General features: G+C 45.8%; 1 long non-coding RNA gene across 2 annotated transcripts; it reads left to right on the forward strand.

Annotated features, from left to right (window-relative positions):
* Window positions 1-2,909: 2,909 nt before the first annotated feature.
* On the forward strand, window positions 2,910-26,704 carry LOC138428941 (uncharacterized). 2 transcript variants are annotated; one of them, XR_011252628.1, is made up of 4 exons: window positions 2,910-3,260; window positions 13,808-14,066; window positions 19,343-19,551; window positions 25,251-26,704. It is a non-coding gene; the product is annotated as an uncharacterized lncRNA (long non-coding RNA). The 2 variants fall into 2 exon arrangements; XR_011252629.1 differs by lacking the exon at window positions 13,808-14,066 and having other exon boundaries at window positions 2,962-3,260.
* The last annotated feature ends 207 nt before the right edge of the window (window positions 26,705-26,911 follow it).

Here is a 26,911-nt window from a genome sequence, read left to right on the forward strand (position 1 = left end):
GTAGAGAAGATCCATACTGTAGTGGAAGATAACGAAGCCAAGGAGAGAGAAGGGAGGTGAGAAGCTGATGAAGGAAGGGGAGAGAGAGAGTCAGAGAAATGCTTTGCAGTGTCATGGTCCAGCCCCATTACCTTCCTCCGGTATACTGGTGGACTAGGTTCTGAACAAAGGCACTGTAGCTTAACAGTCAGGCAAAAGGGCAGGATTCTTTGAGGTAGGCCATTCTGTGTTATTATAATAACAAAAGCAATGAAAAGCAAGTCAAAGAAACAATGCCAACGTAGAGTCAAAATTGACTTTTACCTGCAATAGGTGCAAGAATCTCTGTGGGTTAAGCAGTGAGGACATGTTTCCAGGATAGATTCTTTGTTCATGGGAAGAACTGGAAAGACTTTATTTTCTAAATCTAACTCCTTTTGAGGTGTCAAAAGTGTTTTTTTTTTAAGTAAAATTCTTAAGGATTGGATGAGATGGAAATAGCTCTGGTGGTAGGGATGGGGTTGGGGTCCCTGGCTGAGAGAGGGCATGGGATTTGAGGGCACTTCTGTGGGTGGTGAAATCTGTGACTCTCGCAGGATGCCCGTGCAAGGGTGGAAGCTGAGAGCAGTGGTGCAAGCCTTTGTGGCTGGACCAGTGGTGAGTGAGAGGGGATCTCTGGCCATGGGCACTTTGAGCCTGATTAGGCATCAACAGCCAGAGATGGCTGAAAACTGGCTTCAACAGGTGCCACAAAACAGAAAAATTGGCATCGATTCTAGGACCCCATCCATCTCAGGTCCACGTCTCTCTTCCATTCTCTGGGCATCGAGAAACCTGGAGGATTTCACAGAGAGGAGGGACAGCAAAACCCAACCGAGACTTCATTTGTCACTACCTCGGCAGATGGAGCTGAGTCTGATCCGATTTGATTTGGAAAAAATAAATTTTTGTGACCGGTCTGCCCCCGAGGGTTGCAGAGCCTTTTTGAACCTGATTTTGACATTATTTCCTGTCTGCTGAGTGTCTGTCTTGATAATCCGCTGGCCAGGAGAGTTAGAAAGGGCATTCTTGCTTTGCTCTTTCAGCAGAAGTGCTAGAGTGGGAGGAGGGATGTGTTAAGGAGATTCATTGGAGGGAACTCGTGAGCCTTGGAGCAGGCATTTATTGGAAGACAGAAGGAAAGGAATGGATTTAATGAAAGGATGGAACCCTTTGAAGGAGTTTGGAAGCTGGGGTCTAGGACCGCAAGCACCAAGTCTACTTCCTGGCTGAGTGGCCTGGGGCAAATTATACTACCTCTCTGAGCCTCTGCTTTCTTTTGTGCAGAAAAGATATAATAAAATCCACTGTGGTGGGTCAGGTTCCCAGAAAACAGACTGAGGTGGAGGTTTGCCTGGAGGTTTAGAGGGGAGAGTTCTAGGGCTCAACACTTGCTAGAAGGTAAAGCAGCAGAATTTGGCAGTAGGAAGAGGAGAACTGGGCTGCAAAAGAGACCTCAGCCAATTACCATATCACTGTAACTGAGCAGGACCCTGTGGGGACTTCCTGGTGCAGACCCCTCCCCCATATCCTCTGCTTGATCTCTTCTCTGAAGTACTGGATAATAGTATCAGATGCTTATTTCCTGAGGGATCGTCCTGACCCACGGCCTGAAACCAAGTCTCCTGTGTCTCCTGCATTGGCAGGCGGATTCTTTGTTACCACTGAGCCACCTGGGAAGCTCCTACATATGTTAAGTGAAGTGAAAGAAAAGTGAAAATAAAAGGCACACAGTCATGTCCGACTCTTTGTGATCCCATGGAATAGTCCATGGAGTTCTCCAGGGCAGAATACTGGAATGGGTAGCTGTTCCCTTCTCCAGGGGATCTCCCCAACCTAGGGATTGAACCCATGTCTCTGGCATTGCAGGCGGATTCTTTACCAGCTGTAGGAAGCCCTAAGGAATCCTTAGGATTGCTGGTACCTAAGGATTGCTAATGTTGACGCCCGTGACACTGCCCTGTTACCTCCACGTCAGCCAGTCAGAGAATTGTGCGTGAGCTGATCGCATACCCAGATGCCCCTCCTTCAGCTGGTCTTAAAAAATGCTTTGCTGAAAAACCTTTTGGGGAGTTCGGGTTTTTTGAGCACAATCCACCCATCCCCTGGGCTTCCCCGGTGACTCTGTCAGTAAAGAATCTGCCTGCAATGCAGGACACGTGGGTTCAATCCCTGGGTTGGGAAGATCCCCTGGAGAAGGGAACGGCAACCCACTCAGTTCTCCAGTATCCTTGCCCGGAGAATCCCTATGGACAGAGGAGCCTGGTGGGCTATAGTCCCTGCGGTCGCAAAGAGTCGGACACGACTGACTGACTAACACACTATTCTGACACACATATGTCACATATCAGCCTCTCAATGAACGGTCTTTGACAATATTGTCATAGTTGTTATAATTCTTCTGATATCAAGAACATTTGAGGAGAAGCTAATGGATAAAAAGAGACGAGTAAGTTCCCAGCAGCCTTGAGGTCTGGGAAATTCAGGGGAAAGACTAATCCTCCAGGAGTTCAGCGGCCTTTGCAGAGCCTCTAAGCCCTGAGGAACTGACTGTAGACTTGGGTCCTGAAAAAGCCTCCACGTCTGCAAACAAAGGAATGTCTTGCCTTTGAAGGTGGAAGGCTGGAACAAGCAGAGGTCTGAACAAAGCTGTTTTGCATATGAACCAGCCCTGGTTTATGGTTCTCTGGAGCCAAGAACACTCAGGCAACCAACCAGCAAGTGCTGTTTTGTTTTCCTTGTGGCAATTAGATTCTGCCTCCTCACTAGGCCGGGTGCTGCCTGAGACTTGATTAATTATTTGCAGGAACAAGGGCCTGTGCTGAACCCTTTGAACATGTACATGACTTCGAGGCCTCTGCTCAGGGTTTGTCCCTTTCTGGAAGAAGTGTTGGGTCAGCAGGAGAGGCTGCTGGAGCCTCACATATCGCAGGGAAGTCTACTAAAGCCGCCAGGAGCTTGTTCCGAAAGTGACCGCCTTTCCCCCTTCTCCTGGGAACTCCGAGGATCCTGGTTTAGAGGACTGGCTTGTCATCGTGGAGATGTGAAGGTTGACAGTGAACTCCGTGAGGACATATCTTATGGGTTTGGTTTGTCCTTGTATCCCTTATGGGGCTTGGTACCTAGGAGGAGCTCAGTGAATATTTATTGGATGAATGAACAAGGAAACAAATGAATGAATGACTCTCCAGGAGATACTGGAAGGTCCAACCTCACTCTCCAGATCTTTGTGTCCCAGGAAGGTAAGTGTGTTGCCATGGAGATGTGACTGTCCATGGCCCACCTCCAGGTGCTCCCCTCCCCTGAACCCTGGGCCTCTTGGGGGTTGTGTGTGTTCTCTAGTCTCCCAGGTATGAGATTCTATAGTGATGGAGAGGCAGAGCCTTCACACATGCCAGGCCCTTGCCTGGTCACCTTCTTCTTCCTCACTTGCCCCTCTTCACTTTGATGAGTACTGATCATCCCTGGGATTTTTTATTTGTATGCCGCAGTTAGGGCGGTTGCTTGAAAGTACTCGTCAGATCACATGTAGTCTCAGTTTCCCCATCGGTTGCTCCCCAATGTCCTCGGGGTAAACTCTGAAGCGCCATCAACGCTCTCCCAGGCTTTGTTCCCAACCCTCAACATCATCTCAGGCCGTGGTCTCCCTGGACCACGTGGGACAGATGCTGGCTCAGGGAACACTTGGGACAGTAGCTCAGATCACAGGTACCTCCTGGGAGCTGCAAGAGCTGGACCACAGATGCTGCCGCCAGACCTATTGGAGCAGATGCTGCAGGGGCCCTGCACGCGCCCCTCGGCCTCGGCTGGGGTTTCAGCTCCTCTGCATCCTGACGGTTTCCTCTGGCTCCCTGGGGTGCACTCTGTTCACCCTCTGGGGCATCCTTGGCCTGTGCCTTGTGTAGGCAAATGTGCTAGAGAGTTTTAACACTCCAGGAGCGATCCTAAACAGGTGCAGGATGGTGGTTGTATATTCATAATCAAAGGATGAGAAGCTAAGTGAGCATAACATAGACACGGCTCAGCCCACCTATGTGGCACGTGAGGAGCAAAGCTTCAAGAACCCCAGAGGTTCTGAGGATGGTCTTGCATGGCTCCCAGGCCCCCAGGCGACTGACATTGCTTGGAGCCTCTTTACCAAGAGCACTGGGAGGTCATTTCTGAATCGGAGGCAGGAAGGAATGGAGTTGAATGTTGGGGTGTGAGCCCTGGCTCTGTTGTGTGATCTGGGGCAAGTTACTTCTTTCACCTTGATTTTCTTCTCTAGGGGAATGGTTAAGTCGTTTATATGATTAACTATCTGAACAGGGACACAGGGAGTGTGAAGGGGACACCGTTCAGTTATGCCAGAAGCGGGCCGTGAGGTCCCCTTACTCATTGCTAAGGGAGGTGATACCAACAGTGCTAGAGGGGATCCACATTAAGACATATGCTTGTACTTTAATCCTTGCAATACTCCCGTGAGACTGTTGCTGTCATTACCCTAGCTGACAGATGAGTCAACTTGGCACTGAGGGAGGTTCAGTGAAGGACTCAAGGTCTAGAACTTGCTGGTATCCGTGTGTGTGTTCGGTGCTCTGGATGGTGATGCTACGAAGATGGGGGAGGGGCGGTCCTGCTGGCGCGGCTAGGTTTCCAAGTTCTGTGTGGCATGTACCTGGGCCCTGGGTGCCTGCCGGTCTCCCCCCCCACGCACCCACCCCCACCAGTTATCCCATGAGGTCCAGGCACTGACCTTATCCTCACCTGCAGATCTTACCTTGAACCAGTGCCCTCTCCTGCTTCAGATTCTGAAATGACCTCCCAGTGGTTTTGGTAAAAAGGCCCCAGCAAAGCTCTGTGTGATGCCATCTGGTCACCTACGAGCCCTCCAGGACCATTCGCAGAATCTGGATGTTCCATTTCTCAAACCGCTAGCTTGTGGACAGGCTGAGTTGTGCCTACATTATGCTCAGTCATTTGTGTGTATGTTAGTAGCTCAGTCGTGTCCAACTCTTTGTGACCGAATGGACTATAGCCCACCAGGCTCCTCTGTCCATGGGATTCTCCAGGCAAGAATACTGAAGTGGGTTGCCATTCCCTTCTCCAGGGGATCTTCCCGACCCAGGGATCAAACCTGCATCTCTTATGTATCCTGCACTGGCAGGCGAGTTCAGGAAATGGCAACCCACTCCAGTGTTCTTGCCTGGAGAATCCCAGGGGCGGGGGAGCCTGGTGGGCTGCTGTCTATAGGGTTGCACAGAGTCCGACATGACTGAAGCAACTTAGCAGCAGCAGCAGCAGCAGTACCACCTGGGAAGCCCAGTCAATGGTGGCCCTTTAATTATGAATGTAAAATGGAGCCTCTTTCATTTTTCAAGGCCATAAAACTATTCGTTTAAAGTCGCTCCTGCTCAGCCCATACTCAGATAAACATAAATAAATCATACCTCTTTCCCATGAATTATGCATTAAATACACATCTGTAAAATGTCCCCATCCATAGGAGGACTTTGAATCTATGGGATTTTAATTGGACACCAAATCAATTTTCATATCTGTTGATGGAATTTAGAAAACACTCCTAGCTTTATTTCAAATGTCAGTCCTTGTTACATGATACAAAAGTAAAACCTTTTTCTCAAAGCCCTGTCATTTGGATCTCTACCGCTTGCGTTCACTTTCCCTAATTCAAAACTCAGCTCAGGTACCTGGTGATGAAGAGATTAAGATGATTCTCTGCCAGCCGAGCAGCACAGAGTTCAGATAACATTGGAGACTAAAAGGTAGAAAAGCGGTCAACAACGGAGGAAATATACATGCCTGGCAGGAGCCAAGAAGCTCTGGCGAAGGCGTCTAGGGTGCAAAGAAGAGAAAGGAAGAAGGGGAAGTGGAGATGGAGAGAGGGCGCGTGGTGGTGGTGGGGGGAAATTGTCTCCTCTCTGCCCAGTGCTTTTTTAAAAAATAATTTAATTTAATTAATTTATTTTTGCCACACTGGGTCTTCATTGCTGCACAAGGGCTTTCTCTAGCTGCGGCGATCGCGCGGGGACTGCTCTCTAGTTGTGATGCGGGAGCTTCTTGTTGCGGTGGCTTCTCTTGCTGCAGAGCGCAGGCCGTAGCGTCCACAGGCTGTAGCATGCGCAGGCTTCTATAGTTGAGGTGTGTGGGGTCAGTACTTGTGGCACACAGGTTTAGTTGACTCAAGGCATGTGGAATCTTCCCAGATCAGGAACTGAACCCGTGTTCCCTGCATTGATAGGCAAATTCGTAATCACTGGACCACCAGGGAAGTCCTTTGCTAAGTTCTTTAACTCCAACAGGTGATTTAGGTCAGTCTCCCATTTTACGAGATATGGGTTCCATTCTGCTGGTGAGAAAACTGAGATCTGGTGGGCTGCCATCTCTGGGGTCGCAGAGTTGGACACGACTGAAGCGACTTAGCAGCAGCAGCAGTAGCAGGAGGGTCATGGGATTTTTTCCCCCCCAATTTTGTATGGAACGCGTTATTGACCGGAGACATGATAATTCGTCTTTTGTTACCTGAACATTATTGACGCGAGACGTATCAATATCTCTTGTATAACAAATCGCTGGGTGTTAGTTTTTGCAAAAATCTCCTGGTCAATAATGAGCTAATAAATAGACTCATAAGGTATTTGTCTTTCTGTGACTGGCTTATTTCACTTAGCATTATGGCTTCGGGATTTGTCCATGCTGTGACGTGTGTCAGAATTTCCTTCTTTTCTGAGGCTTAATAATATTCCATTTTATATACATGTCATGTTTTATTTATCCACTGTTCTGTCACTGGACACTAGCGTTGCTTGAATCTTTTGGCTCTTGTAAATAATGCTGCTATGGGTGTACAAGTATCTCTGATACAGCGTTTTCAGTTCTTTGGGATATGTACTCAGACGTGGAATTGCTATGTCATATGGTAGTTCTATTTTCATTTTATTTAAAAGAACTCTACTGTTTTCCGTAGAGGTTGAACATTTTATAATCCCATCAATAGTGTCATGGGATTTTTTAAGGTTATGCTACGCTGTGTTTGCTCAGTCATGTCTGACTCTTTTGTGACCCCCTGGACTGTAGCTTACCAGGCTCCTCTGTCCATGAAATTCTCCAGGCAAGAATACTGGAGTGTTTTGCCATTCCCTTCTCCAGGGGATCTTCCCGACCCAGGGATTGAGCCTGGATCTCCCACATTGTAGGCAGATTCTTTACCATGTGAGCCACCAGGGAAGCCCAGGGAATCAGACTGGTGTCCTTCTAAGAGGAGGAAATTTGGATACACAGCAGGGCTGTGTGCACACAAAGAAAAGATCTTGTGAGGTCACAATAAGAAGGTGACCATTTGCAAGCCAAGGGGAGAAACCTCAGGAGAAACCAACATGTCAACACCTTGATCTTGGACTTCTAGCCTCCAGAACCATGAGAAAATAAATCTCTGTCATGTGAGTCCCCTATGTATGGTATGACACTCTGTTATGCTAGCCCTAAGGGGCTAACATGCTGTCTCAAAGGGTTACTATGGGAATTCAGTGGGTTGTAGTACATAAAACATCCAGTGTAGGATGAACCCTTAGTGGACACTCAGTGTACACTTGCTCCCCTTCTGCCCAAATTCACATGGGTCGTGGGAACTGCTTGCTAGCTCCTTGTTTCCATCTTTGTACCCCAGTACACAGGAAGTGAAAGTGTTAGTCACTCAGTCATGTCCGACTCTATGCAACCCCGTGGACTGTAGCCCCCCAGTATCCTCTGTCCATGAGATTGTCCAGGCAAAAACACTGGAGCGGGTAGCCATTCCCTTCTCCAGGGGATGTTCCCGACCCAGGGATTGAACCCGAATCTCCTGCATCACAGGTGGACTCTTTACCATCTGAGCCACCGAGGAAGCCCCAGCACAGTCAGTGCTCAATAAGTGAGCTGCAAGTTCAGCACACAGATGAGGTCCCTTTCCAAGCACAGACGCTCCAACCTTGTACCTGGTGTCATCCGTCCTGAGCCCCATCCCAGTGGCATTCAGAGTTTTCTCCCTTCATTATGGAACGTCACTTATGAGATCTGAATTACCTGGGAATAGCCCCCCACCCCCAACAACAGCCATCCTCTTTTAAGCTATGTCCTAGACCCTGTGTTTCTATAGATGGACCCATGAAAGTCTCATAGCAACCCTACAAGGTAGCAATAGGAGTATCATTCCCACCTCTGTAGTTGAGCAAACTGAGGTCCCAAGAAATTAATTCCCATAAGTTATTCACCCAGCTGGGAAATAGTCATGCCTACAGGCAAACTTGGGTTGATCTGATAGCAAAATTCATGTGCTTAACTACTAACCAAAAGGACTTAGAGTCAATAGTTAATGAAAACAATAGCAATACATGCTGTCTGTGGATTGCTTGCGATGTGCTGGGCATTGTGATAAGTTGTTTATCCCCATTTTCTCATTTAATCTTCTCAACAACCTGTGGGTAAATGCAATCACACCTTCCTTCTACAGATAAGGAAACTGAGGCACAGAAGGTTTGGTGATCTGATCAGAGTTCCATAGGTGATAAGCAGGGGGCAGTGCTACATTGATAATTACTGAACATCCTCCACAGGCACCCTCTGTGCTCAGATTCCTTTTTGTGTTTCAGCAACATAACTCTTTCCTAAGCAGGTCCAGAGAGGCAGAGAAGATTATCTGTTTATCTGCAGGTCCACACAGCTGGTGAGTGGCTGAGTTGTGACGGTAGCCCTCTCAGACCTCAAGCCTTTCTCCTGGTCCTTTCTGCGCTCCATTCACTCCACTTATACTTTTCCCAACATCACAGCTAGCCCCGCGTGGCCTCGAGAACTTCTCCAGCCTAAAAGATGGAGCCATCTAGTGACTGACTGACAGTGGGGCATTCACAGAGAAACCATCTTAGAATGGCTCCAGTGCTTATTTCCTCATTATTTTGATTCTGAGCTTCTGCAAATTGAGGACTCAGCAGCATAAGGATTAGGCAATTTTCTTGCCTCCCACAATGTACTTTCTCTGAATTGATTCTTTCGAGACAATTATTTGAGGCCATCAGATTGCTCCCGCAGGCAAGCTAAGGAAGTCACATCTTCATATTCCCACACGTCTTAGTGTTCCTTTCATCTCAAACTTGGATTCACAACCGCAGGAAGGGAAAGGCAGCATCCTCCTCCCCTCCAAGAAACCTACTCAGATCCAATCAAGGATCCTCGATTCAAATCTTCGATGTCCAAACACAAACCAAGCCCCTCTCTGCTTTCTCCTCTGTTATCCTCTTAAATCCTCATGCTGACCTCCTGAGACAGATCCTATTATTTCCAATTCTCAACTGAAGAAACTGAGGATCCTTTAGAGAAGAAATAAAAATTTTCCAGGTAACAGCCAGTCCCTAGCCTTTGCCATCTTTCACTCGTGTCTCTTCTCTTTGAATTTTCAGAATATAAATTGCCTCTGTCTTCATTTGGTGCTTACTAAGATGTAGCCTTATCTTTTATTTAACTGCTTTGGAGAGGCAGCAGAGTATTGAGGTTAAAAGGATAAGCTTTTGAATCAGAGAGATGTGGGTTTGATTGCTGGCTCTGCCTCTTATTCGCTAAAGAACCCACGAGCTATTTAACCTCTCCGAGCCTATTTCCTTTTCTGTAAAATGGGGATAAATAGAGTACTTAACTCATTGAGTTCTTTGTGGGTGAATAATATATTTAAAGTGGCTAGAACAGTTCCTGCACATTGCAGGTGCTTAAGAGAGCTCAGTTGACCTTGTCATTTAGGTAATTATTGTTAATTTGTGTGGACACCGTTGTGAAAAGTGCTGGGAAGAGAGCCAAACATCCAGGTGTCAGTTATAAAGTGCGCAAATTACTGCAAAAGTGCACACCGCTTGCGTCCTTTAGAGATTGAGTCTTTATTTAAATTCTGTCCAATGAGGATACTGAATTTGGCTGCGTTTGCTTGAGAGAAGCCTTGCTGGGGCTCAGATGGCACTGCGTGCCTCAGCCAGTGCGTGGCAGCCCAAAGATGTTGAGTGATTGACAAACAAGGTAACTTCACATGAATGGTTTTTCAAAGCCCCCCAGTGCATTATATGTGTAAAGGACTCATGGATCAATTCAACCCAGGGAAAGAAGGCAGATTAGAGGAAATCATAAGGAAGAAAGAACATAACGGAAGGAGGGAAGAGAAGAGGTACTACGTTCTTAGGCACCATGGTGGTCAGGGCTAAGGGGAGCAGGTCTGGAGTCAGATGGGTGGCTAGAATCCCTCCTTAGCCATTTTCCGTCCGTGTCCTTGGACAGATTACATAACCTTGTTGGGACTTGGTTTTCTCAACTCTAAAAGTACATCTGTATCATAGGGCTGTTGTAAGAATTAATACGAATTAATAAGGTAAAGTGTGAATGTTTAGCATAAGCCTAGTACATAATGGTCACTTAATATTATATTATTGTCACTGTTATGGATACTGGGCTTCCAAGGTGGCTCAGTGATAAAGAATCCGCCTGCAATGCAGGAGATGCCGGTTCGATCCCTGGATCAGGAAAATCCCTGGAGAAGGGAATGGCAACCCACTCCAGTCCTCTTACCTGGAGAATCCCATGGACAGAGGAACCTGGTGGGCTGCAGTCCATGTGTTTGCAAGGAGTCAGACATGACTTAACAACAACAGCAACATTATGGATACTGAGAACTGTCCTGGGGGAAGTACTTAGGAAACTAGCAGTTATTAAGGAGGGACTCTTCACTCATATTTTATCTAACCTGTACAGGAACCCACGAGGGAGATGCCAGAATTATGCTGGTGTGTTTACAAATGAGGATCTGAGGCTCTGAAAAGTGATCCAAGGATGCATAGCTGGGAGGTGGTGGAGTCTTGGTTTGATCCCAGGTCTGTCTGAATGCAGAGAGCTTGGCTCCTGTACATCAAGGCAAGGACAGGGGCTTCGGCATCTGGAGAGGAAGGAAAGGAGGCAGAGAGGGAGACTGGAAGAGCTGCCGAGCATCGCCCGCAGAGGCACTGCTGGGGCTGGTGCCGTGTCACAGTGGAGAGGGCTCCGATTTCTCTGAGAAGCTGCCAGATCACTGATATTTAAAACGCTTTCCTCTCTTTCAGAGTCTATCAAGACTTTTCCAGTTTCTCAAACTTTGGAGGGCTCCCGCAACTTCTTAGGAGCACTGCATGAGAAGGAAGTATCTGACTTTCAAGCCTCAGTTGAGATTATAGACATGGTGGTCCTTGGAGGGCTGGTCCTTGAAGAGAGGTCTTCCTTCGTGGACCACTTGCTCAGTTGCTCACCGGCATCCCACCACACACCTGGCTTTGCCGCCAGCTTTCTCCCCCTGCTTGCTCTGTGGCCTTATTCATCACTGTCATCATCCTGACATCTCTGTATAAAGCGGAAGGTCAAAGTAATGGTTTATGTGCCTTTCCTTTGGCAATCTCTCCATCAGTAGATCCTTTCAGGGGGTTCTGACAGCACTGGGAGCTGCCTTTGGAGTCCACTCAAAACTATGGTTTTTCTGGTAGTCATGTATGGATGTGAGAGTTGGACCATAAAGAAGGCTGAGTGCCGAAGAATTGACGCTTTTGGACTGATGTTGGAGAAGACTCTTGAGAGTCCCTTGGACAGCAAGGAGATCCAACCAGTCCATTCTGAAGGAGATCAGCCCTGAATATTCATCAGAAGGATTAATGCTGAAACCCCAATCATTTGGCTGCCTGATATGAAGAATGGACTCAATAGGAAAGATCCTGATGCTGGAAAAGATTGAGGGCAGGAGGAGAAGGGGGTGACAGAGGATGAGATGGTTGGATGGCATCACCGACTCAATGGACATGAATCTGAGAAAACTCTGGGAGATAGTGAAGGACAGGAAGTCCATGGGGTGGTAAAGAGCTGGACACAACTTAGTGACTGAACAACAAAAATCTAGTCATTTAGATTCTTTACCACTGATATTATATACTGATTGTTACAATGACTGAGGATCACGTGATCAGGTGCTGTAACTTTACAGTAATGATTGTGGGGGCAGCACGTTCGAAAGACACATATGAAAAGAAAAGGAAGTTGTCTGTCCATTCTCATTCAGAAGTTTGCACAGAAAACATCCCTGCATCAAAAAATCTAAAAAAGGAATTAAGGCCTCTGTGTTCACTTCCAAGAGGAGACTGTCCTAAGCCTTACCCAGAAAGGGCTCAGAAAGTCGAGTTTCTTTTTTTTTTTAAATGTTTATTAGAGTATAGTTGATTTGCAATGTTGTTTTACTTTCTACTGTACACCAAAGTGGATCAATTGTACGTACACATGCATTTACTCTTTTTTAGGTTCTTTTCCCACATAGGTCATTACAGAGTATTGAGTAGAGTTGTGGTAAATAGCAGGTCTTTATTAGTTATTTATTTTCTTCTAGTAGTGCGTGTATGTCAATTCCAATCTCCCAGCTCATCCCTCCTCCCCTTTCCCCTGGTAACCATGGTGGTTAAGTCGCTAAGTCATGTCCGACTCTTGTGACCCCACGGACTGTAGCCTGCCAGGCTCCTCTGCCCACGGGATTTTCTAGGCAAGAATACTGGAATGGGTTGCCGTTTCCTTCTCCAGAAGATCTTCTCGACCCAGGAATCGAACCTGGGTCTCCTGCAGTGCAGGCAGATTCTTTACCGACTGAGCTATGAGGGCAGCCCAACAGAAAGTATAAATTCTATCTCACTGCCTCTGTGCAGTGTGTCGTTTAGGGAAGAAGGTCTTAAGCACTGTGTATTTGGCATCTTCTTGGGCCAGGTATTTGGTCTACCTGAGTCTTCACAATGCTCCATGTAAGGAGGGTATTATGTTGTTGTTGAGTTGCTTAGTCGTGTCTCTTTTGTGACCCCCATGGACTCTAGCCTGCTAGGCTCCTCTATCCATGGGATTCTCTAGGCAAGAATACTGGAGTGGGTTGCCATGCCCTCCTTTGGGGGATCTTCCCGATCCAGGGATCAAACCCACATCTCTTGTGTCTCCTGCATTGCAGATGGATATTTTTTTTTTTACCTCTGAGCCACCAAGGAAGCCCTAAATGAAAAGCAAAGCTTATTAAATGCTTAGAAAACCGCCTGAATCCTGGAAGCATTAAATATGCAATTGGGATTATATTCCTGGTCCTCTAGGTCTTGGCAGAGAAGGAGCGCTGACGGCCTCCATGGTTTCAGGCAATACTGCAGGTCATAAATCAGAAAAGACAGAGTTGGGCGGTCTGTGTGCTCAACACTGTCTGAAGAACCCAGGAGACTGGGGCTAGTCCTGGGGGCAGTGTAAAGACAATATCAGCTAAACACAGAGTGTGACCCATCTATGGTGGGCACTTCCGTGGGGCCCCAGGGGAACAGGGAGTGGGGTCCTGGGTCTGAGAACTCTGAAGGGGAGCCTGATTGGAAGGAGCTCTGCTCATCTTTTCTGCTGTTTCACAGACATTCCAGGCTCGAGGGTCACTTTTAAGGGAAAGGACAATCCCACCAGGCAACGGAGGGTTCTGTCAAGCGGAGCAAAGCATCAGGATAAGCAGATTGGGCTTCTCTTGAGCTCCTGTCGACTGTTTATGGATAAGGATATGTGATGGGGTGAGGTTGGTTTTTATCTTTAAGGGGCATGGACTCAGTGGGTCTGCTCCAGTCCAATTATTTCTGAAATACCCTTGAGGATTGGGTCGTTACAGCTCGACATTTTAGGCATGCGAGGGAGGTTGGCAAGAATGTGTGTGTGTGTAAACTCAGTTATTTTCAATTCCTGCTCCCTTAAGCCTCTCTTCTCTTGGCAGGAGCCCTCAGGGCCACTTGGCAGATGGTCCTTATCTGCAAAGAGCTGTCAGTCATGAGGCATCTCAGGGCTGACAATGCTTCATAAGAGTCCTTCTCCCATCTCTGGGCAATTGGATCTAGGAGGCTCTGGAGTAAAATTTAAAAGCGAGAAACAGACCCAGAGACATGCTGTGAGCGTGTGTGCCCAGTCGTGTCTGTCTCTTTGCAACCCCATGGACTGTAGCCCCCCAGGCCGCTCTGTCCACAGGGATTCTCCAGGTAAGAATACCGAATCGGGTTGCCCTTTCCTCCCTCAGGGGATCTTCCCAACTAAGGAATTGAACCCATGTCTGCTGTTTCTCCTGCACTGGGGGTCAGGTTCTTTACCACTGAGGTTTCCAGAAACTGCTTTCAGTGGTTTCTGCTTCAAATGGTAATAACGGTACTAACGGTACTACAGCACATTAGTGGCCCCCCTCTTCATAACATGGCCACCCCAATAGAGTAGGGAGTTCGATGACCTCGGAACTGTGCTTATTAAAGTCAAGTGTATTCATTAAGTTCTGTCCCATGAGAGTCTGCAGGCAGTGCAAGGGAAGTCAGATTTAAATGAGCTAGGTTCAAGAGAGCAGAGCAGTCATTTTAATAAACAAAGCAAAATTTCACAGAACGGGGTGCTATTATCGGGGAGCTGAGATCCCTGGAGGGTGAATAACTTTGCAACAGTAATAATGGGGATTATCCATTTGTTTGTTCAGACACACAAAAAAGCATGTGCTGAAACCCTGCATTCTACCAAGCCCTGTTCTTGGCACTGCTAACACAGGCACGTCCTAACCTTGACGGTCTAGCAGGAGAGACCGTCTTTTCAATAAGCGGTTTCACAAATAAATATAATTACAAGGAAATGTTCATGGTGCTCTAAGATGGCATAGAAGGGAACCAAGACTAAGTAGGGGGTTTAAGGTGATGATATTAAAGATAAGCATTTACTATTTTTTAATCAATTTCAAGGAGGTATAATTTGCATCCAATAAAGTGCTTAAAAAAAAAACAAACCCACCATCAGGATATAAAACATTTTCTTCATTCTGATGTTCCCAGGCAGTCAACCCTCACTTTCTCACCCCCCGCCAGGACCATTCTACTTCCTGTTACTATGAGGTTCGTTTAGCCTGGGGTTCTTGACCTTGGTATGTCTAGATCAGATAATTCTGGGCATCTTGGATCAGACATTTCTTTGCAATGGGGGCTGAATTCTGCATTTTAAGATGTTGAGCAAGATCTCCAGCCTCTACTCCCTGGAGGCCAGTTGGTGACAAATCAATTATATTTCCAGATGCCCCGCCCCCCCTGGAGAGCACGATCACCCGAAGTTGAGCATTACAGAAGCTTAGACAAATGAGTCACAGCGCCCGTCTTCTTTTGTTTCTACTTCTTTGGCTCAGTTTAGTTTTGGGGATTCATTTCTGTTGTGTGTCTTGTTCCTTTTTCATATCCGAGTACTAGTCCATTGTACGGATGTATCCTAATTTGCCCATTTACCTGTTGATGGACATTTGAATTGTTTTCAACGTAGGGGCAATAGGAATGTCTCATTTGAACATCCATTTATAAGTCCGTGTGAACATATGTTTTGACTTCTTAAAAGCAAGGAATGAGAGACTTCCTTGGCAGTCCAGTGGTTAAGACTCTGAGCGTCCAAAGCAGGGGCCGTGGGTTCGATCCCTGGTTGGGAACCAAGATGCCCACACGCCATGCAGGTACAAAATAAATGAAGTGAGAAGTGAAATCATGGGGTTGAATGTAAGTATGTTTTTACCTATATAAGAAACTGTCGAACTGTCCTCCAAATTGGTCTTGTCATTTTAAGTTCAGGTTACTTCACATCCTCTTCTCCATTGGAATGATTAGTCTTTTTACTTCTAAATCTTCTAATGTCTGCAAGATCGAACCAGTCAACCCTAAAGGAAATCAGGGCTTCCCTGGCAGTTCAGATAGTGAAGAATCTGCCTGCAATGCGGAAGCCCTGGGTTCCATTCCTGGGTCAGGAAGATCCCCTGGAGAAGGGACTGGCTACCCACTCTAGTATACTTACCTGGAGAGCTCCGTGGACAGAGGAGCCTGGCAGGCTATAGTCCATGGAGTTGTAAAGAGTCAGACAGGACTGAAGCGATTTAACACGCATGCATATATTTCTGGATACAAGTGGTTTGTCAGTTGTTTGTATTTTAAGCATATTCTACCAGTCTGTGGCTTTCTTCTTCAATTCTTTAGTGGTGTTTTTGAAGAACAGATATTTCAATTTTAATTAAGTCAAATTTATCCACTTTTCTCTTTTGATAGTGCATTTTTTTTTTCTAGAAAATCATTGCCTATGCCAAGGTCAAAAAGGCTTTTTCCTATTTTTCCTCCAAAATTTTGATAGTTTTAACTTTTATAAAATTTATCTCTATGGTTTATGTTGGGTTAATTTTTTTTTGTTTGTTTGTATGATGTAAGTTTAGATTTAAGGTTCATTTCTTTTTCTTATGGGCTTCCCTGTTGGCTCAGACAATAAAGGATCTGCCTAGAATGTGGGAGACCTGGGTTTGATCCCTGGGTTGGGAAGATCCCCTGGAGAAGGGAGTGGCAACCCACTCCTGTATTCTTGCCTGGAGAATCCCATGGACAGAGAAGCCTGGCTCCTGAGCAGAGGATATCTTGTTTTTCCAAAGCTATTCTTTTCCTGCTCAATTTTCTCAGCATGCTCATTAAAAATCAATCGACCATAGATATGTGGGTCTATTTTTGGACTCTCTAATCTGTTCCATTGATAAGCTTTCTTTAAGAGCATCTACTATTATTACTGCCACATCTGCTGCTGTTGCTGCTGCTACTACCACTGTTTCTATGACTACTATCACGGCTGCTGCCCCCTCTTTCTCCCCAGCCTACCACTTCCTCTTCCTCCTGTTCATGAATATGGAGGCATAAAGCAGAATCCTGAATCTGATTGTGTTATTACTATTGTTAGAAAAGCAAGGTTTTCCTCCAAACTGAAAAAACAAACAAACCCAGAGTAATATTACAATAGCTGCAATACAATGGGAGTCTGAGTGTTATCATGAAATCCACTGGACAATGGACCAGTCTCTGACCATATCCCAAGGCTGATAGAGTTAAAGGTGCTGCCTATATTCTGTCATTATTTATGCTCTCCTGGACTAACTGTGTCCATCCTTGCCCTTTCTGTAGGCACCCACTACTGTTAAGTGAAACTTCCGGTCAACAGGGCAACCATGCTCAGAGAAAACTAAAACAAAAGTAAAAGATTAGCTGGGAAACCTAATAACGTGGCTGATACATCAGAACGTTATGGCTAAAGAAGTTCAGAGTAGCTCATCATCCCTTCTCGGCTTGGTCCACGGCAGCTTCTGTCCCCATCATCCCAGCAGAAGTGCCCTCACCAAGCCACCAAAGCCTTCCTTGCTGAAAAGGTCATAGACATTGTCACGTTCCCTTTTGCATCCCCTCCTTGCAATATTTGCCAGATTTGACCACTCCTTCCTTCCTGAAAGGGCTTCCCCGGTGGCTCAGAGGGTAAAGCATCTGCCTGCAATGTGGGAGACCCGGGTTCAATCCCTCGGTCAGGAAGATCCCCTAGAGAAGGAAATGGCAACCCACTCCAGTACTGTTGCCTGGAAAATTTCATGGATGGAGGAGGTTGGTGGGCTACAGTCAATGGGGTCACAAAGAATCGGACACAACGGAGCAACCTCACTTCACTTCCTTCCTGAAAACTCTCCATCCCCTTGTCATCTTTACTACAGTAAATCAAGACACAGAATATGGAGGCAGATACTCTGAGATCAACCGCTTATTCCATTCCTGCTGACTGCAGTCCTGAATTAGTCACCCATCTAAGCCTCGGTTTCTTCCATCATCAAATGACCTTTGCAAAACTCATAGCCTGGAACCATTCAATACAAGTTAGCTGTACATGCTAAGTCATTTCAGTCATGTCCGACTCTATGTGACCCTATGGACTGTAGCCCACCAGGGATACCGTAGCCAAGTCCATGGGGATTCTCCAGGCAAGCATACTGGAGTGGATTGCCATGCCCTCCTCCGGATCTTCCTGACCCAGGGATCGAACCCATGTCTCATGTTGGCAGGCAGGTTCTGTACCATTAGCACCACCTGGGAAGCCTCACAAGTTAGCTATATATTATTACCAGTTAGCTATATATTATTATATATATATTCTCTTGGTGTTTGACTGACATCCTGGTTTGTTTCTTAGCCTGTTTGTCTGACCTCCATCCATCTGTTCTTTTAAAAACTGAGTTTCTCTAGGCTTCTCTTGTAGGCTCTTTCCATTTCAGGTTACCCATCCTTCCTAGGAAGGCTCATCTACCACCATAGCTTCAGGTATCATTTTTATGCTGAGAATTTCTGTTCTTTTGTCTCTAGCCCAGATTTTTCTCCTGAGCTTCTCTCTCAAACTATACCATGTTTTCTCTTGGGCATCTCCCAGGGATTTCAGACTCTTTTTGCTCCAGATGGAGTACACAGCTCTCTCCTAAAACCTGACCCTTCTCCCAGGTCTGCTATCTCTTGATCCATCCAGACGCTCAAATCCAAGTCCTCCCCACTCCCCAGGCAGTCATTCATCATGCTTTACTGTTCCAAACCACCCATTGCTACTTTGTCACCATCCTTTCTGGCGAAGACATCTCCACAGTTGTCCTATTTGGTCTCCTTACTGCCAACCTTGCCCACTTCCACTTCATCGCCCAGCTGGAGGAATCTTCAAACAACAAAAATCAGATGGTGCCAACCCCCCACCTGAAACACGCCAGCAACTTCTCTTTGTTCTGAGAAAAAAATCCCAACTCCTTCATCTGCTGTAGTGGATGCTATGGTGTGTTGTCCTGACCCACTGTGAGACCAAGAGCTCACAGCTGAGTCCCTCCCTAGACAGGGTGCTGCCTCGTCCAAGGTTATCAGGGGAAGACTTCATCCAAGCTCCGCCAGAGCGGAGGTACAAAGTAGGGCTCCTTTGCTTCAATTCCAGACAGACACAGCGCCCCCTGTGGCATCGTCTGAGATTTGTATCGTAACTGCGTCATTGCTCAGGGGGTCCGTCTGCCCTCTCTGGTTTCCCTCCCTTCTTCCCAGGTGTTGTACCTGAGAACATTCCAGAGGAAACCTCCTGCATGCAAATCTCCACTCAGAGTTTAGATCCTGAGCAAACTGATCGTCTTATGAGGTTCTCTATAATCTGACTCCAGTGCGATGTCTGGTCTTTAGGTCAATGCGAACTGAGTTCCAGGGGTTGATTGGCTGGTTGTTTGAAGTGGTTAGCACTGGGCACGTGTTTAGTAGCTCTCCGGGGCATAGTCAGACAACATCCAGGATAATTCACGGGCAATGCAGACCCCCATCAGTAACAACGCAATCCAGGTAGCTCAGGGGAAAGGAGGAGAGGTTGTCTTTTATTTTCAGTGCTTTATTTGCAGAGAATTTAAATCTGAGTTGATTTCTGTGTTTTCTCTACTCTGCCAAGCCAGGAACCAAAAGGAAAGGCAGAAACTTCAGAACGTGCTGCAGCCAACGGAACTCTCTCTGAATCTCACCTTTTTTAAAGAACTTGCTGTGAGAACAGCGAGGGCAGATCGCTGGCAGGATTCTTTGTGAAATTTGGAACTAAGCCCATCCTGCCAAGTAAAGAGAAAAGGCAAGAGCAACAGCATCCCAGGCGTGGCTCACAAGCTTGGAGGTTGGTATGAGAGCAATCTTGAAGACCTGGATTTCAAGCCTTGCATGGAATCTGGCCTTGCTGGGACATCTGCCTGTACCACTCTTCCAGTTTTATCTGTCTGCACAAACCTTGCTTGTGCTTTAAAATCCATCTCAGAAATGACCTGCCACAGGTCTCTCCTCTGATTCCCCAGCAGGATTGTACACCCCCTCTCTGCTGACATCACATTGTCCGGTAACATTTTATTTCTCTCTTTGCATTGGCTGCTAGGAAGCTTGGTGTCCAATGTGCAGGCCACCAGTAATCTATTCGGTATGTGTGTCATGGACATTCATCTCACTTCCAACTTTCTTCTTCTTTTTTTAATATGATGGTGAATTTATTACTATGAAATATTATGTATTTATTTTGGCTGTGCTGGGTCTTCATTTCAGCAGGCAGGCTTTCTAATTGTGGAGCAGGGGCTTAGTTGCCCCAAGGCGTGTGGGATTTTAGTTTCCGGACCAGGGATTAAACCCAGCTCCTTTGCATTGGAAGGCAGATTCCTAACCACTGGACTACCAGGGAAGTCCCCAACTTCCTCTTCTTTTGCTTACCCTTATTTTCCCTTCCCTTAATTTCCTCACTAGCATATAGTTAGTTGTAGTCTTGTACTGACATACTGACGCTAATCAATTTTTCAAGCAAGAGGTATTTTTTTTAGTGACTACAATGTATCATAATGGACTGTCTGCTTGTCTCCTTTTCCCTGCTAGTTTATGAAGAGAAGATAGTGACATCTTTTAACCCATCTGCCTCGAATGCCCAGTGCATAGTGAAGTGAAGTCGCTCAGTTGTGTCCGACCCTCAGCGACCCCATGGACTGCCGCCTACCAGGCTCCTCCATCCATGGGATTTTCCAGGCAAGAGTACTGGAGTGGGGTGCCAGTGCCTTCTCTGGCAGTTTCCCCTACTGGGTATCTGTCACTGGACATGTGAAGCCCTGTTGCATACCTCCGGGCCTCCTTTAAGACCCTAGTATGTTCAGGGTCAGATAAAGTTTGACTAAATATGACCATGATGTCTTTTCATGTCAAGTCAAAGGCCAAGGTAATATGTTGGAATGTATCTATATATTTGCCTGGGTCGTCTGTATAGCTTCCCAGGTCTTGTTTGATCTGTCTTAGTTCTAAGAGGGAGAAGGGCGTAGGTCCTCAAAGATATTTACTAACGGAGGAAACCTGTTCCAAGGAGTCTGTGGGGTGAGTCTAGTGCTTTGGAGACCTTTGACTTTGGACCCAGTGCTTTAGACAGAGAAAATCGTAGATGCCAGATATTCTGTTTTTTTTTTTTTTTTTTAATTTAAAAAGATCATGGATGATTTTGTGACAAGGTGGCCTGGACAGCGAAGGAAGGAAGCAGTGGGACTGCTAGAGAGGGAATATATTTCATTTAAGAGACAGCCCTTCATCCCCTCCCTCTGCCCTCGCTGTGACTAGGCTTTATGTTAAACTGGGGGGCCAAGTCTAAGTACATAAAACACTGAACAGAAGCCGCTAACTTCTTTTTAAAAATTACAGTGCATTTCCATCTTCCCCATGAAGCGATAGTTCTTCCTGTTTATTTAGCAGGACTGAATGACATAGTGATACCCATTCTCCTGACATGATCACATTTTAGTTTTCATTTTATTTTTTTTCATTATCACACTTTAAATGGACAATATCCCCTAGAGGAGGGTACCTTTATCCTCATTTTCCAGAGGAAAGACGTGAGGCTCAGAGAGGTGAGGTAACTTGCCTAACGTTGCCCAGCTGAGGGCGAACCAGAATTTGAGCCCTGGTTCGTCTGACCCCAAAGCCCATTATAATCTCTTCCTACATCCTTCTGACAGAGGACAAAGATGAACGATGATACGGACCAAGTGGCTTCTCAGGGGAAAACCCAGGACTCGGGAAAGGGACTCTTTCCAGTTGACCCATCAAGGGCCCATTTCCGCCTCTTATCTCAAAATTTGTTGTTGTTCAGGCACTAAGTCATGTCTGACTCTTTGTGACCCCCATGGACTGCAGCATGTTGTTTAGCTTTGCATTAGATGTCTTGTGTATTAAAGAGAATAACCCCTCACGTCCCAAGCAGCTGCCACACCCTGATGCCCTGTGGCCCTGGCCAGATGCTTGCTGGTTACATATTGTTTAAGACGCTCATTCTCAAACCTAGCTTCGCTGTAGTATCTTCTGGGGGACTTGAAAAAACACCTCTTCTGGCCCCAATCAAATCCAGATTCCCAGGATGGGACCCAGGCATCAGCTTAGTTTAAAGCTTCCCAGGTGATTTCAAGTGTTACTGTTGTTGTTAAGTTGCTAAATCGTGTGTGACTCTTTGTGACCCCACAGACTGCAGCACGCCAGACTTTCCTGTCCTTTATTATCTCCTGAAGTTTGTTCAAACTTGGGTCTACTGAATCGGTGATGCCATCCAACCATCTCATCCTCTGCCGTCCCCTTTTCCTCCTACCCTCAATCTTTTCCAGCAACGGGGGCTTTTCCAACGAGTTGGCTCTTTGCATCAGGTGGCCAAAGTATTGGAGTTCCAGGATCAGTCCTTCCAATGAATATTCAGGGCTGATTTCCTTTAGGATTGACTCGTTTGATCTCCTTGCTGTCCAAGGGACTTTCAAGAGTCTTCTCCAGCACCGCAATCCCAAAGCGTCAATTATTTGGTGCTCAGCTTTCTTTATGGTCCAACTCCCATATCTGTACATGACGGGAAAAATCATAGCTTTGAATATGTGTACCTTTATCTCAAAATAGAGGGGCAGATATAAGCCACATTTATTGGTGTGCAACTGGCTTAGATTTGAAGAGGGAAGGGGTCATTTTTCATGGGCAGCTCTTGGGGACAGGGCTGGCTCAGAATTTCTTGGAGACAGATGAACAAAATTACTAAGAAGTAAGATTGGATGGTCCACAATTAATCATTGTGTAGGGCTTTGGGAGGTAAACATTGTCTGTTATTCTTGAATTTCTGTCCCTACATTTTCATGTGCCAATGAGTCATTAAACTAGCATTAATGCAACTCTGGGTGGTGAGCCATGAGCTTAGGGTTTTGTCAGTATAATCTTAATTGATCTGAGTACCAGCTGATGAAGTAGGCACCATCATTGCCTTTATTTCACAGATGAGGAAGCAGAGCCAAGGAGTAAGAACACAGTACCTCCAAGGTCACAAATCATAAGGTTTAGACTGGAATCTGGTTCTGATGAACTTCAATGACTAAACTCTTGACTGACTGCCTAAGAGCTGAATCTGGCCCTTGAATATTTTTGCTTGATTTCTACAGTGTTTTATCATTAAAAAATTTTTTTAAGTCCATTTTTTGACTGCATTGGATCTTAGTGGTAGCATGCAGGATCTTTTGTTGCAGTGCTTGGGCTTCTCTCTAGTTGTGGGGCATGGACTCCAGAACTTGGCTTTCAGTAGCTGTGAAGTCTGAGGTTTAATTGCCCCACAGCCTGTACCCTGACCAGGGATGGAACCTGAATCCCCTGCATTGAAAGGTGGAATCTTAACCACTGAATTATCAGGAAAGTAATTTCCTTCTTCTTCTTCTTATTAGCCAAAAGTTTAAAAAATTAAAGAATTTACCAAAATCTGATCCCTTCAGTTCAGTTCAGTCTCTCAGTCGTGTCCGACTCTTTGTGACCCCATGAATTGCAGCATGCCAGGCCTCCCTGTCCATCACCATCTCCCAGAGTTCACTCAGACTCACGTCCATCGAGTCCGTGATGCCATCCAGCCATTTCATCCTCTGTCGTTCCCTTCTCCTCCTGCCCCCAATCTCTCCCAGCATCAGAGTCTTTTCCAATGAGTCAACTCTTCACATGAGCTGTCCAAAGTACTGGAGTTTCAGCTTTAGCATTATTCCTTCCAAAGAAATCCCAGGGCTGATCTCCTTCAGAATGGACTGGTTGGATCTCCTTGCAGTCCAAGGGACTCTCAAGAGTCTTCTCCAACACCACAGTTCAAATGCATCAATCCTTTGGTGCTCAGCCTTCTTCACAGTCCAACTCTCACATCCATACATGACCACTGGAAAAACCATAGCCTTGACTAGACGGACCTTAGTCGGCAAAGTAATGTCTCTACCTTTGAATATGCTATCTAGGTTGGTCATAACTTTTCTTCCAAGGACTAAGCATCTTTTAATTTCATGGCAGCAGTCACCACCTGCAGTGATTTTGGAGCCCCCCAAAATAAAGTCTGACACTGTTTCCACTGTTTCCCCATCTATTTCCCATGAAGTGATGGGACCAGATTCCATGATCTTCGTTTTCTGAATGTTGAGCTTTAAGCCTACTTTTTCACTCTCCTCTTTCACTTTCATCAAGAGGCTTTTTAGTTCCTCTTCACTTTCTGCCATAAGAGTGGTGTCATCTGCATATCTGAGGTTACTGATATTTCTCCCGGCAATCTTGATTCCAGCTTGTGTTTCTTCCAGTCCAGCGTTTCTCATGATGTTCTCTGCATAGAAGTTAAATAAGCAGGATGACAATATACAGCCTTGACATACTCCTTTTCCTATTTGGAACCAGTCTGCTGGTTCAGTTCTAACTGTTGCTTCCTGACCTGCATACAGATTTCTCAAGAGGCAGGTTAGGTGGTCTGGTATTCCCATCTCTTGAAGAATGTTCCACAGTTTATTGTGGTCCACACAGCCAAAGGCTTTGGCATAGTCAATAAAGCAGAAATAGATGTTTTTCTGGAACTCTCTTGCTTTTTCCATCATCCAGCAGATGTTGGCCATTTGATCTCTGGTTCCTCTGCCTTTTCTAAAACCAGCTTTTTACATCAGGAAGTTCACAGTTCACGTATTGCTGAAGCCTGGCTTGGAGAATTTTGAGCATTACTTTACTAGCATGTGAGATGAATGCAATTGTGCGGTAGTTTGAGCATTCTTTGGCATTGCCTTTCTTTGGAATTGGAATGAAAACGGACCTTTTCTGGTCCTGTGGCCACTGCTGAGTTTTCCAAATTTGCTGGCATATTGAGTGCAGCACTTTCACAGCATCAGCTTTCAGGATTTGAAAGAGCTCCACTGGAATTCCATCACCTCCACTAGCTTTGTTCGCAGTGATGCTTTCTAAGGCCCACTTGACTTCACATTCCAAGATGTCTGGCTCTAGATGAGTGATCACATCATCATGATTATCTGGGTCATGAAGATCTTTTTGGTACAGTTCTTTCATGTATTCTTGCAACCTCTTCTTAATATCTTCTGCTTCTGTTAGGTCCAGACCATTTTTGTCCTTTATCGAGCCCATCTTTGCCTGAAATGTTCCCTTGGTGTCTCTAATTTTCTTGAAGAGATCTCTAGTCTTTCCCATTCTGTTGTTTTCCTCTATTTCTTTGCATTGATCGCTGAAGAAGGCTTTCTTATCTCTTCTTGCTATTCTTTGGGTCTCTGCATTCAGATGCTTATATCTTTCCTTTTCTCCTTTGCTTTTTGCCTCTTTTCTTTTCACAGCTATTTGTAAGGCCTCCCCAGACAGCCATTTTGCTTTTTTGCATTTCTTTTCCATGGGGATGGTTTGATCCCTTAACTCATCCTAAAAAATCAGACTATCTGGTAACACTGCACATTCTCACCTGAGACTGAAAACGGCTGAGACTGAACCGTAGCTGTGCTTTCTAGAAAGTGCCGTCACTCATTTATGTAACCTGTTTGGCACTTGTAGGTACCTGAGATTTCCATCTTTTGTCAAAACCGCTCTGGCATATAATTGGAGCAGGAGAAGAGAGCCTGATGCCCACATGTGACAAGAACATTACTTCCTTTGGATCTTCTACCTGTGGGCAGCGTGACCCAATCTGAACTTGAACTTGACTAACGCCTCCTTGTACCAGAAGGATGGGGGACTTCATGGTCCATCATTGTGACTCTAGGTGTATAGAAAAAGCAGGGATCAGGACCTGCTTAGAAGCCAGTGAAAAGGCTCAGACATTTTGTCTAAATCTTCCTTTATGTTTTGAAAAGCCCTAAATTTCAGAATTCATACAGGTATTGTTAAGTTAGATGTCAAGTCCAGGTCAACCCCACCCCCCAAGGATCACAGCCATAATTCAGGTGCCCAGAGGGAGAAAAACCAGGTAAAGAGCATCCCCTTTGTAGAATTCTGACTTAACAAGGCTTGTTTACATCTCTGTGTGCTGCAAGGTACAGTAGCATTGACTTTCTTTGCATAAATAATGTATAAATAAGTGTTGAGTCACTGTGCATTAGTTTTAGTCCTTGGGAGGCTGAAGGACAAAGGAATCAACCTTACACAGATGTTCAGTGGATGCACATCTCCACCTTTCTTGCATTAAACATGGTGTTTGTCTTACCTGCCGAGAGAAGTCCAGGGGAATGTTTTTACGCAGTGTCATGTGGATTCAACATGGCTGCCAGTTAAAGGCCAGAAATTCACTGCTGGACGATGATGGATGATGGATGGATGGATAATGATGGTGGTGTTAGGACAGCATCTCCACTGAGAGCACCTGTTATGTGCTAAGTTGGATGTATCAGCTCCAATCTCCATAACAACCCTTTGCACTTGTTCTTATTATTTACATTTTGCAAATGAGGAAACTGAGACTCTTGTGAGATGACACACCCAAGGTCACAAGCTAGAAAAAGTCATAGCTATTACTCAGATATTCTATTGCAGCTTCATTTGCTTCCCAAACCTTCCACCCTGGCATATACGTAAATTCTCCAGCAATTTAAATTAAGCCATCTGGGCTCCCCTGGAGTACAATTTGGAAGCGCTCCATCGACCCCATTTCCTAATTATCCCGTGGAAATCTATGAGTTGAGAAGACTTCACGCATTCATCACTGTGTAAGGTTCGGGCAACTTCAAGATGTGTGACTGTAAGAATTCATTTCAAATGAATGCGGTGAATGAAGAAGCTGATGAGTGGGGGCAGGCCACCTCACTCCTCCCGGGATCACCCTGACAACACATGAACCCTTCTCTTGGATGTTTCTTTAATTAGGCAAGGCACAGAGAACATATTCTGAAAATTGCTAAATGGTTGGGTGGCTGCTCCGTATTAAGAAATGCTAACCTTTTTATCCAGAGGAACTCAATTAACACAAATCAACCAGTAGTTAATAATAATAATAAAGCAGAATGATCACTGAATGAAAGGCTTTTATTTTCATTTCACAGGAACCTTTTGCTAAATGTGAAGAGGCTTCTCTGTATCTTTAATGGAAAAGGGACAGGATGCCCTTGGGTGTATTTCTAAGGCCTTAGAGAGGGGGAGGGAGCTTTCTGAAATTTTTTGTTTTGAGGCTCAGGAAGGAAACAGATGTTATATGGGTCCTTCTTCCTCTGCTTCCTCATCTT

The sequence above is a fragment of the Ovis canadensis genome, chromosome 24, assembly GCF_042477335.2.
Source record: "Ovis canadensis isolate MfBH-ARS-UI-01 breed Bighorn chromosome 24, ARS-UI_OviCan_v2, whole genome shotgun sequence".
NCBI classification, from domain to species: domain Eukaryota; kingdom Metazoa; phylum Chordata; class Mammalia; order Artiodactyla; family Bovidae; genus Ovis; species Ovis canadensis.